A 13,644-nucleotide genomic window follows, 5' to 3' on the forward strand; every position below is an offset into this window, starting at 1 on the left:
AAGTAGCACCCATTAAAGCTCGTGTCCGGAGTTTCCGTTTGTTTTCAATTTATGTATCCTTGTTTAACAAAGCTTAAATGCGTTAGTCTAGTTCGATACTATAATATAATGTTAGTATGACGCGATATGAAAATTTATTCATGAGCTCCGCCTTCCTCTCATAGACCCCCATGTTATTCCAAAAAGTGCCGGTCGGCAGCTAGCCAATCAAGTTCGAGCTTCCGCTTTGCAAGCCCATGCAGAGGTGGGAGAGCTCCGCACTACGCAACCGCGCGTACATTTGTTTTGCTTGTGGAGGAGAGAGCATCAGGGATCAGCAACTTCCAGAAAAGTTACCAATCCCACGGCTTGTCAGGCCAAGAGACTGCAGGACGTTTTTTGGCTCGGAGTGCTCGCCTCGCTCCCCGACCACGGCCTCCATAGCCCGCCTGACGGCTTCGTTTAGATGCCCGACCTCTGGAGGAAGATGTTGGGGCGTCTGGGACATACTCTTCGTCAGAGAAGTCATGCAATTCTGAACTCTAGATAGAAATAAATAAACAGTGTAACACATATACACGCGTAAATGCACTAAGTTTGATAAACAACGTCATCGTGAGGGATACACGAGTGTAATCACATATTGAAACTTTACTCGTTCGTCCTAGCAGATTCATGTTATTTTGGTATTGGGACAAGTTAGACTCAATACAGCATTCTAACGTAATTCCTTTATTATTTACTAAATGTATGAAATGTAGAGGAGTGGAAAACAGCAAAACAGGCAAGATGCTGCAGCACTCCGGGCACTCCTGTCAGGTACTGCGCGCGTGCACAAATAAAGGGGCGAAATCAGAGGGAGGGTGGGACCAACAGTGTTTTGGGAGACGCTGCGAATCAAACTCCAGACACGAGCTTTAACACCCAGTGTTGCATTTTTGAACCACTGAAAGAAATCCCTAAAAATCACGTGCTATACTTTAAAAAAAATATTTGAGTTTTCTATCACTAAACATCTTGAGAGAGGTTAAAAATAGACAAAAAGCGCCATGGAGAAATGAAGTTTCTGTTAGGGCTCAAAAGAAGGAGTGTCGAAGAGCAGAAAGAAAATGGCGAAAGTCAAACCTCAAAAATGATTTTGACATTTACAGAGGAATGTTACGTCTCTTTAATCAGACTTTGCGTGGAGCAAGGGAGAGATATTTTTCTGAAATCATCACAAACTGTAGTAACAACTCACGAGTCTTGTTTGCCACAGTAAACAGACTAACAAATCCTCCAACTTCATTACCATCAGAACTAAATTCAATTTCAAAGTGTAATGAGTTTGCAAAATTTTTTAATGACAAAATCCAAGGCATTAAAAGTGCTATCACTTCAAAAACACAAAAGACAATGCTGAAGCCACATGGACTCACAGAGCTAACACATTTCACACCTGTCACTGACAGAACAGTCCAAGAGGTGATTTCAGGCCTGAGTTCATGTACTTGCTCCCTTGATGAAATGCCCACAAAATTCCTGAAGTCTGTACTGAGTAGTTTACTGCCAGAACTCACTCATTTAGTTAACATCTCTCTTCAGACTGGAGTTTTTCCAAAGGCTTTGAAAATGGCTGTCATCAAACCTCTTCTAAAGAAGAACAGTCTTGATGCCACAGTATTAAACAACTACCGGCCAATATCAAATTTACCATTCTTAGGAAAAGTCCTAGAAAAGGTTATATACCAGCAGCTCACTGCCTTTCTATCAGCTAACAATATTTTTGATATTTTCCAGTCAGGCTTTAGGCCCCTTCACAGCACAGAGACTGCTCTAATTAAAGTAACAAATGACATCCGTCAAAGCACAGATGCTGGCAAAGCCACAGTCTTAGTTCTTTTGGACCTGAGTGCTGCCTTTGACACAGTGGATCATGGGATCTTATTACAGAGGTTAGAGAGCTGGGTGGGAATCTCTGGTACTGCCCTAAACTGGTTCAGGTCCTACTTTGAGGACAGAACTTTCTCTGTTGAAATTGGTAACTTTGTCTCAGACCAAATGCCTGTGACATGTGGAGTTCCCCAGGGGTCGATCCTGGGACCGCTTTTGTTTAATCTGTACATGCTTCCTCTCGGTCAGCTAATATCCATGAATAATGTGTCCTACCATAATTATGCAGGCGACACTCAGATCTATGTGTCACTCACTGCAGGAGAACATGAACCTGTAAATTCACTTTGTCGCTGTATCGAACAGATCAGTGTTTGGATGCAAAACAACTTTCTCCAGTTAAATTCAGACAAAACTGAGATCATTGTTTTTGGCCCAAAACAGCAAAGAGAAAGTGTTATCAGTTATCTAGAGTCTCTCTCTCTACAACCAAAAAATCAAGTTAGAAATCTGGGAGTAATCATGGACTCGGACCTGAAGTTCACCAGCCACATTAAGTCAATAACATCTACAGCCTTTTTCCATCTGAAAAACATTGCAAAAATCAGAGGAATAATATCTAAACCAGACTTAGAGAGGCTGATCCATGCATTTGTCTCCAGTAGGTTAGATTACTGTAACGGTCTGTTCACTGGACTCTCCAAACAAGGTTTAGGACAGCTACAATCCATCCAAAACGCTGCAGCTCGAATCCTGACTAGAACCAGGAAATATGACCATGCTACTCCAGTGCTCAGGTCTCTGCACTGGATTCCTGTAGCTCAGAGAATAGACTTTAAAACAGCTCTGCTAGTGTACAAGTCTCTTCATGGTCTAGCTCCAAAGTATATCTCTGATTTGTTAGTTCCATATGAACCATCTCGAACTCTGAGAAGTTCAGGACGAGGTCTCCTTGAGGAGCCCAGAGTCAGGACTAAACACGGTGAGGCTTCCTTTCAGTTTCATGCGGCTAGAGTCTGGAACAGTCTTCCTGAAGATCTGAGAAAGGCCTCTGATGTAGCAATGTTTAAATCCGGGCTGAAAACAGTTCTGTTTAACTGTGCATATTACAACTAAAAGTATTTTATCTGCACTCTTTGCTTTTAATGTGATTAATAATGTTTTTATCTCTCTATTTATCCTTTATCTATTGTGATTTTATGAAACTGTAAAGCACTGTGAATTGCCTTGTGTATGAATTGTGCTCTACACACGTGGACAAAATTGTTGGTACCCCTCAGTTAAAGAAGGAAAAACCCACAATTCTCACTGAAATCACTTGAAACTCACAAAAGTAACAATAAATAAAAATTTATTGAAAATTAAATAATCAAAAACAGCCATTACTTTTGAATTGTTGATTAACATAATTATTTAAAAAAACAAACTAATGAAACAGGCCTGGACAAAAATGATGGTACCTCTATAAAAGATTGAAAACTATTTGACCAGAGTGACATGATTAACTCAGGTGTGTCATTTAATTGACATCACAGGTGTTTCCAAACTCATAATCAGTCAGTCTGCCTATTTAAAGGGAGACAAGTAGTCACCCTGCTGTTTGGTGAAAAGGTGTGTACCACACTGAACATGGACAACAGAAAGCGAAGGAGAGAATTGTCCCAGGACATCCGAAAAAAAATTATAGACAAACATCTTAAAGGTAAAGGCTATAAGACCATCTCTAAACAGCTTGAAGTTCCTGTGACAACAGTGGCTCATATTATTCAGAAGTTCAAGACCCACGGGACAGTAGCCAACCTCCCTGGACGTGGCCGCATGAGGAAAATTGATGACAAATTGAAGAGACGGATCATTCGAATTGTATCCAAAGAGGCCAGAGCAACCTCCAAAGAAATTAAAGGTGAACTCCAAGGCCAAGGTACATCAGTGTCAGATCGCACCATTCGTCGTTGTTTGAGCCAAAGTGGACTTCATGGGAGACGACCAAGGAGGACACCACTGCTGAAAAAAACTCATAAAAAAGCGAGACTGGAATTTGCATAAATGCATGTTGACAAGCCACAAAGCTTCTGGGAGAATGTCCTTTGGACAGATGAGACCAAACTGGAGCTTTTTGGTAAGGCACATCAACTCTATGTTCATAGACTCAAAAACCAAGCATACGAAGAAAAGAACACTGTCCCTACGGTGAAACATGGAGGAGGCTCAGTAATGTTTTGGGGCTGCTTTGCTGCATCTGGCACAGGGTGTCTTGAAAGTGTGCAAGGTACGATGAAATCTGAAGACTATCAAGGCATTCTGGAGAGAAATGTGCTGCCTAGTGTCAGAAAGCTTGGTCTCAGTCGCAGGTCATGGGTCTTCCAACAGGACAACGATCCAAAACACACAGCCAAAAACACCCAAGAATGGCTGAGAGAAAAGCGTTGGACTATTCTAAAGTGGCCTTCTATGAGCCCAGATCTGAATCCCATTGAACATATGTGGAAGGAGCTGAAACATGCCATTTGGAGAAGACACCCATCAAACCTGAGACAACTGGAGCTGTTTGATCATGAGGAGTGGGCCAAAATACCTGTTGACAGCTGCAGAACGCTCACTGACAAATACAGAAATCGTTTAATTGCAGTGATTGCCTCAAAAGGTTGTGCAACAAAATATTAAGTTATGGGTACCATCATTTTTGTCCAGCCCTATTTCATCAGTTTGTTTTTTAAAATAATTATGTTAATCAACAATTCAAAAGTGATGGCTGATTTTGATTATTTAATTTTCAATAAATTTTTATTTATTGTTACTTTTGTGAGTTTCAAGTGATTTCAGTGAGAATTGTGGGTTTTTCCTTCTTTAACTGAGGGGTACCAACAATTTTGTCCACGTGTGTATAAATAAATTTGCCTTTGCCTTTGCCTTTAGGATGAAAAAAAAAAAATACTACAGGTCAAATACTTACTTGGAAAATTGTAGAAGTTGTTCCTAAAGAGAGAGCTGGGGGGTCAGTGGAAGACTTGTTTGAACTTGGAATGTGGTATGTCTTACAGTATTATTATATTCCTGCCAGAAATGTTGCGGTTTTGCAGTTCAGAGTGTGGGGTGCTAGGATATGTATTGTTTGTCTACATTCAGGAAGAAATAGGTACAGCTCGACAGCCTTAAAAAAATGTTGCAGTTTTCCAACTGTGGGCCTCAAAGGGTTAAATGAATTGTGCAAAACCTCAGTTATGGTGAATGTGACTGTTTCACAAATAAGTGATAAAGCTGCCAGTGTGGAAAAGCTGTCCCATCTTAATGTATTTATATTATCCCAACATACATTTTAGTACCACTTAGGTTTGGTCACCTGAGATGGTACCAAAATCTGTCTGGTCTATTTGTAATGTTAACACCTAGGAAAGCACACAGCCTGCCCACGGTCATAGCAACAGTATTTACTCAGTCAGTTCATGCGTTAAGGAAAACCGCTTATTACAGGCATACGAAAACAATAAAAATATTAGAATTTATGTACATTTTTTAATTTAGATATCATCAAGTTCTGTTTTGAACACAAAGGGGCATTCCAAAATGTCTCCGGAGCATTTCTGGAGATGTTCAAGACATTCTTCCCAAACTAAAGCAAGGGATAGGCTGGTAAATGGCTAGCCCTTTTGTTCTAATGGGACACAGTCTGCGAAAACTTGCGACTTGAATAAAATACATTAATCTGCCACTTTGATAGGTCTATCATACCAAACTGATGTATGCACGGGTAGCACAATAAAATGGTATAGGTGGCAATTTGCCCCCGAGTGGTACCGACCAACCTATCTGGCACATGGACTAATTTGCTGTTGTTGCTGTTTCTGCCACTTTTTAACTGCTTCCTTTGATTTCTTCTTCTCCTCCCTTTTCTCTGCACTTCACTGCTTCACTCAGCCATTTATCTGCTGCCTCATAACTTTCTTTCTGTTTTTGTCACTTCCACAAACCATCTGTAACTTACTCACTGGTTTCCTACACTGTTCTTTCTAATTTCCCTTGGAACCCATATTTTGATGCTATCTTCTCAGATGTATAATTGAGTTTGGATACTGTGTTATCATGCATTTGGCTCCAATTTTAACTGTTATGTGTTTCATTTTATAGTTTGGTTTGCTTTTATTGTTCTTTGTGACATTTGCTCAATTATCTACCACAACTTTTATTGAATTGTTTTGTTGTTTCATCAAATTTTGGTTAATTTGTTGTCTCACGTCCTCATCACCTTTTGCAGCACTGTACTGTCTTCTATTTAAATGCGGTTGTAGTCCTCTCCCAGACAAAGTTTTAAGCTCCCAGAACTAAATGCTTCAGTTCCCTTGTAGTAGTTCTATCTTAATGTCCCAGACTATGTGGATCCCAGATCACCTTCAGCAGCCAACCAGTTTGTATAGAGTACACCCGAGCAACTGGTCCAGTCAAGGAAACTGTTACGGGCCTGGTCTAGCCCCGCCCCCTTCTGGTCATCTGCCTCTTTTCCCAGTTCCAGCTAATGAGTGCTGGCCGTTGTTAATTGTCATTATTTTGAACAATAAACTCTGTTAGACCTGCCCTCCGATCCTCAGTGTGATCTCATTTGGATTCCAAATCCCACATGTCCTGTGACAGAAACTTTTGCTTTGTTGTCACCGTTTGGTTTCCACAATCAGACAGTTTGTTCACCGTTAACATTTCCCCTGTCGGTTGTTTCACTGAGACACTGCTGAATAACTACCACTCTGGTGAGTCTTGGATAGAGACAACAAAATTCAGCCTACCTTTTGACTTGCTACCACTGCTGCTTTAGTTCTTAAAGATCCCGTCACCCTCTGTGGACAGTGGCGGTTTGCCTCTTTTTGAGCCTCTAAATGAAGATGGAGGTCTTTGATTCAGGAGATCGGGACTCCAACGTCCACAGTTTCAGCCCCAAGCCTGTCCAGAGGAGAGATATTGGGATCCGGCTCGGAAGACCAACAAATGTTAGGAAATTTCTTCTCTAGTGGAGTTCTAACTGCTCCTAACACTCATTTGTGTTGTTCAAGTCAAATTCTGTACATGCAGGAAGTGAATCACAACACAACAGGACAGTGTTTCTGAACAAATGATTAAGGACCATAAGTTGTACACAAGCTTTATAGCTTTGTATTTATCATATCATGGAGAAACACTAGGGCAGTGGCTGGCGGCCCGCGGGCCAAAACTGGCCCGTCAGGAATAATATCTGGCCTGCCAGATGATTTAGAAAATTTGATTTGGCACAGAGCCAAGCCAGTCTGTCACCGCAACACGAAACTTGCGTGGTCGGCTGCTGCCGGGCATTTCCGCGTTCGCGCTACAGGTCGGACACGGTTGTACCAGCCAGATTTCACTGAGCAACAGTGTGTGCAAAAACGTGTGTGTCGGGAGTCATTTTTAATACATCTGTGATCAGAATGTATTAAAGACGTGTGTCCCAAGCAGCGGCGATCAGCTGTACCCCCCCGGCAGGTTGGCCTGCTGTTCGATTGTTTACAAACATTTTGGCCTGAAGCCACATCGACTTGACAACCCCTGCACTAGGGTGTGAAGATGAGAAGAGGAACTTGAACTGTGGTTGAACTCAGTAGGTATAACTTCCTTTTCAAACCATTTGCAGTTGGTATTGTCTTCAGCAGTTCCTCATAAGGTCAATATAACATAGATAGCACACTGTTTCCTCTCCATTTATTTAGTAGTGAAGTTCCTAAATCCCAGCCGTAGCGCCTTCAAATGTCTTCCCTCCTTTAATATTTTCCCAACTCCAGAAATCTTGTATTTTTGCATAATTGTCACACATAGATGTTTCAGATCCTCAAACTAATTTCAATATGAGAAAAAGAAAACCCAAGAAAACCCAAAATGCAGTTTTGAAATGATTGATTTCATTAATTGAAAGAAAAATACTGTCCATGTGTGTGTGCTCTCTGATCTACCAATCTACCAAATGACCAAGATTTGAAATGAAACAATCCAGGTGTGCTTGAAGTGCAGACTCTCAGCTTTAATCTGAGGCTATTTACATCCAAATCAGGTGATCACTGTTATGTGCTTGGGGGCACATAATTTAATTGGCGCAGCTGCCCTTTAAAAGGGGGCTGTTCCCATGCCATAGAGAGCCGCACCTTGCTTCGTCTTGCCTGGTGGCTGCCTCTCTCTCATTCCCTCCTCGCTCACTGCAGGTGCGGAGCTCGTCACACACCTGGTGTGCTCCTCGCCTGAAGGTCTGGCTGCTTGGCTCTGGCCATGCCATGCTAGCTGGTTAGCCTTTTGTCTTTTCTTTGTGTGGCCGGATGGTTTCTCCCTCCTAGCCACTGTGTGGCACTGCGTTATGTCAATCGTCGCTGTGACAGCGGGGTGGTATCCGGCGCCGCTGCATATATATATACACAGGTGGGTGGTTTCACCTCAGTCTCATGCTTTCTCTTGAGCGCTCCCCGTGGTGGTAACCGCAGCCGAGCGGGCTGGATCTGGCGTGATCAATCGGGACGCACATAATATCATCGGTACAGTGACGCTGGGAGACGGGTCGCTCCGTTCAGGGTCCGTGTATATTTTGGTAATTGGATTTTCCGTTCTAAAGCAGGTATTGAAAAACAAAAAACGAGTGGTTATTTGATTTTCGTTTTCAAAGGCAAAAATCAAAATTGAAATACAAGGCGTTTTTCCTTTTCACGATCAAAAATGGATATACGAATTTTAAAAAATGATTTGATTTTCATTTTTTATTTACAAAAACAAAAAATAAAATAAGTCAGAGACAGAAACGAAATAAGAACAGTTTTTCATTTTCTGAGACCGGAAGTGGTCATCAGCAAGGATGGTCAGATTGAATCAGAGCCGAGGACTCTCTGTCCCGCCCACATTTACTGGCTTCTGCTGTTTATGGACGCTGCTACCGCTGCTGCTAACAACGTTAGCTTCCAAAAGTGGAGATAAACTCTACAGGTAAGTGTTAAAGTCAACTTTGTAACTAGTTGCACTCTTCTCTACTTCTGGACAATATCACATATAAAGCAGTGAAGTTACTGTAAGTTACCATCAGACTGTAACCTCTGATATAAACATGCTCTAACATCGTGTTTTAAAGTCGTTCTATAAATCTCAATTTATGTTTCCTAACTTTGTATTTACAATGAGGCTAATCCCGGTTAGTCAGTGATATTTATTAGGTGTAGCTAAGTGTCCTGAAGGTCACAGCTGATCAATCATAATAGATCAGTCATAAGGGAAACTGCTGTTTCGAGGCGCAGTTCATTAATGATCAGCAGATAGAAATTAGTCTATGTTAACGTTCCTCCACAGAACTCTGATGAATGTTAATCTCTCAGTTCAATGAATGAAGAACAGTTCAGTTCTGAGTTAATATATCTGTTCTTTGCTTCAGACTCTATTTAACAGCTTCTGTTCATACAACAGTGTACGGTCAGATAACTGTGAAGCTCATGTTAACGCTAATGATACATTAGAATAAAAATAATAAACTTTATTGTCCATCTAAGGCAGTAAAATACTCTTTGGCCTCAACCAGGAAAACAAACATTTCTATAAGATTAGAAAGTAGGACAAAATACAACACTCTGTTGTGTTTCATTCGTACCCTGATGTGTTCATTCTGATATTTAAAGTTCCAGCAGTTGGACTGAAAGAACCTTGGAGATCTTCTTCTCACTGTTTGTGTCTTTTCCTTCCAGCCTTGGTCTGGATCATTGGGAACATCTGATCTGATGGACTGAGAGCTACAGAGAACATGAACATCCAGCTGTGGTTGTCTGAACAGTCTTCTCTCCATCACTGTGAGGAAGAGCAGCACTGATGTCCTCCTCATCCTTTCATTAAGAACAATGATGCTGCAGATTCAGCTCCTCTCTTCATAATATTTGTCTTGTGACTGTTCAATTTTTACACTTCACTGTCAGCAACACATTATTAATTTCATCCATTTATTACGTGTTTACACATCTTTACAGTTCACAATTGTTAAATAATGCAGTTTTTAAATGTGCAATGAAGGAAATAATGAAGCTCTTGAGCTGAATGTGTTGATGTTTTAATGCTGCATATCTGCTATAAATAACATTGTACAGGGTTTCTGCAGATATCAACCAGTCAAATTTAATGCTTTTTAATGCCATTTTTATGCTATACTGTAAAAATTTAATGCCACGACCATGAACTCAAAATACACGGGTTTGTTTTTTTTTGTAAAAGATGATTTTTATATGAAAACCCTACATTTGACTATTTCTGAATCTGGGAACCACCCCTGAACACCAACGGGCTGCAGTCATTCTCTGAAATCCACGTTTTTGAGCCATTTTTGCTAGAATTTGTGTTTCCCCATTTCCCAGCCTGGTCCAGCCTGCCGGCCACTTTAAAAACATGCAGTTTTTAGAAATTGTACCCAACCGGCTGGAACAATTATCTCAATGCTTCGGCATGTTTACGCAGATGCACATACCTGACAAATCGCAGTCTATAAATATATTATTGTCAATTATTTTCTTGAAAACTGCAGAAAGAAATTTTAATGCCACCGAGAATCAAATTTAATGATTTTTAATGTCATTTAAAGCCTTAATTTCTGCAAAATCAACTTAATGACTATTAATGTTCTGCAGAAACCTTGTTGTATTTCTGCTACAGCAGCAGAGATGAAGTTAAAAGTGATAAATAGAATCTGTGAATACTAAGAACAGAGAATAATAAACTGCTGAAAGAGTTGGTCTGTCCTTCTGTCAGTGAAAGCTAAACAGGAAGCGGTTCACTGAGGATGTCGTCCATTCAGTCTCCTTCACAACCAGATGAGGTTTTCCTTCTGTTGGCTTCACTCAGAAGATCCTCACAGTGAACATGAGACACCTGAGATGAAGAGAGATGTCACAGTATCAGCATCAACAGCAGAGGTTCATTTTAAAGTGACCCTGGAAAGATTTCCTATTTCATATAGTTTTCCAAGCACTGAACGACAGAAAGGCCTGTAGTCACTTTAGCTTTAGGAGAGGATTTTATTATCCAGCTTATCTGTGCTGCAGTTTAAATGTATTAACTGTAGTGTTCATCATTATTTTGGACATATTCTGGGAGGTTATTTTTCTAATCTGCACTAAGACGTACTACAACAAGTGAATCAGTCATTAAACAATGTTAACGACTAGAGAGTAAATTTACTGTTTTCTCCAGTTTAACTTCAGAGACTCAGCAGATATTTAGGACTACTGACAACACAGAACCTTAACCTTACTGTTTTAATCACATTTAGGTTTTCTAAACGTTACATTAATGTGAACCAGCGTCTCCACACAGTTTTATTAACTAAATGTACCACATTACACTAACACGACACACTTCAGCCTTTTCCATGAAACACAATGCAAACATCGTTAGCTTAATGCTACACTAGGTTTAATCAGGCTACGACTGAGCAGCTCGCTGGGTTAGCATCACTAATTTATATTAAAGCTAATATTTACTGGATGCTAACTCTCTTCTCTTGTCAATACACAAAGAAATAAACTCCACCAACATCTGGACTGCATGGCACACATTATATCTGACACGAAAGTTGCATATGAAGTGCATTAAAAGCGGCACTGATAAGAAAATAAACATTTAGCCTACTTACCGAAGTTTCAGTGTCTGCTGGTAGAATCAGCCGAAGGTAGCAAAATGGTTAAAACAAGCCAACAGGCAGGAAAAGTGTCTGTGGAAAAGGTTCTGCTTCTTCACCGACAAACCACCAGTGACCATATCAGAATTAATCCTCCAGACTGTCAGTCATTCCAGACGAACTGTCAATCAGGTAACCACGCCCCCTTGCGTCGCAAAACTTAATAAATAAAAAAATCGATATTGATTTATTTTAAGATCGGCCACTTCATCTTTCATTTTGATCATGAAAACAAACAACAAAAAAAAACATTTATTTACAGTCTATGCACCGTACTCTGTTTGGCTCCACCCTTGCAGATGACCACTTCCGGTCTCAGAAAACGATAAAACGGACCTTTTTTCGTTTCTGTCTCTTACTTATTTTATTTTTTGTTATCGTAAATAAAAAATGAAAATCAAAGCATTTTTTAAAATTCGTATATCCCTTTTTGATCGTGAAAAGGAAAAACGCCTTGTATTTCAATTTTGATTTTTGCCTTTGAAAACGAAAATCAAATAACCACTCGTTTTTTGTTTTTCAATACCTGCTTTAGAACGGAAAATCCAATTACCAAAATATACACGGACCGTTCAGCGTGCCGTGGGTGCTTCTGTGACGACAGGTTTATTTGCTGCTGCTGTCGTTGGATCTCCTCCTCCTGCATTGCTTCTACGCTGCGCCACAGCTAACCGGGTTGCAGCTAAACGTGTGGTTCATTGGACGTCATCGTTCCCTGGATTGGCTGCTGTTTCGGCTGTTTCGGTTCTTTCTTTCTTTTCGCCGGCTCTTGGTTGCGGCTCTTGTTCTCGGTCTGTTTGCCGGCTCTGTGATTGGTGCCGACAACTTGCTGTGTTTGACTGTGTTGGTGTGTATTTTCCATTAGGTTTACCGCCAGCGTGTTTAGAGTTACTGCAGTGTACTTTTTCTGTTAAAAACCTCAGGCTATGAGGATTATCACGCCTCATATGTCACCTGTGTTTTAAAAGTTATTGTGTGGAGTGAGTGAGTGTGCGTGTGTGTTTTACTGTGTATATTGGTCTGGTCACCAGCACTGCTAAATCAGGAGTACTAATTATTTGTTTCTTTTGTGCAGGTTTGGTGAGCCTCGGCGGCAGTTTAATCCCTGGTGGTGGTTCACGGATCCCCTTTTTGTTGGTGTGTTGTCACAGGTGTGATTATTTGGACCCCCTTTTTCTTTTTGGTTATTTGTTTGCCTGCCGCCATGGTAAGCCAGCCTGCTCCCTTTATTGTTTAAGTTTAGTACTCCTGATTCTCTCTTTTAAACTGGTGGCTTGCTTTTTATATTTAATGCCATAATTAATCAAGAAATTGTTGTATTTTTGGAAACACGTCTCAGCCCAAGTGATTATGAACCTGTGTGCCTTCAGTGTTTAAATGGTCCTTGGTTGATCATGTTGAATTGAATGTCCCGGGGGTGAAATTCCCCTGGGTGGCGTTGTCGCAATATTTATGTGAATCCTAGCCATTTCTCCCCATTCTCCATGCCCCTTCCCTTAGAGCTCCCCCTCGCCACGCCACATTCGCACTTTGTTTGTTTTGCCCAGGGGTGACCGGTAGACATGTTTTCGTGTTTTGCTTTAATGGGTTTAGTTGGGGTTATTTTTCCTTAGTTTGGACGTGGAAACCGCTCCTACGACTGCGTAGCAGTTGGCCGGGGACCACGTCCTTTTGTTATGTTTGGCTGGCGCTCCTGGGCCAACTTTTGTTTGAACTTTGAGTTTTCTTTTTGTTTTGGGGCACGGGTGGTTAAGGGATCTTTTGTTCTTTCGTTTCTGATAGTTGAAGTTATTTAATTTGTTAACAAACCATCTCTTTTCACAACGAAGAAGCAGTTTAAACCTAATAATAAAGTTCTTTATTTGATCCCTTACTTTTGTTTCCTGTGTCCCTTCTTTAAACATGTTCGATCCCTTTCGGGTCATAACAATCACTGTAGGAATTCCAACATATTTTAGATGTGCCCTCCACCTTGAAGTAATTGGACAAACCAACAGATTGAACAGATGTTTTATTTTGAAAATTTTTTCAAGTAGCTGCTATTTCCGTCGGCTGAATTTTCTGCAGCTCTCCACTGCCAGTACAATATGAAAATAGTCATACATTTCTTC

The 13,644-nt window shown here is 40.7% G+C and overlaps 1 long non-coding RNA gene across 1 annotated transcript; it reads left to right on the plus strand.

Annotated features, from left to right (window-relative positions):
• Positions 1-11,492: 11,492 nt before the first annotated feature.
• On the plus strand, positions 11,493-13,406 carry LOC127532459 (uncharacterized). Its single transcript, XR_007939901.1, has 2 exons — positions 11,493-12,380; positions 12,609-13,406. It is a non-coding gene; the product is annotated as an uncharacterized LOC127532459 (long non-coding RNA).
• The last annotated feature ends 238 nt before the right edge of the window (positions 13,407-13,644 follow it).

Source organism: Acanthochromis polyacanthus, chromosome 23 (assembly GCF_021347895.1).
Source record: "Acanthochromis polyacanthus isolate Apoly-LR-REF ecotype Palm Island chromosome 23, KAUST_Apoly_ChrSc, whole genome shotgun sequence".
Classification (NCBI taxonomy): domain Eukaryota; kingdom Metazoa; phylum Chordata; class Actinopteri; family Pomacentridae; genus Acanthochromis; species Acanthochromis polyacanthus.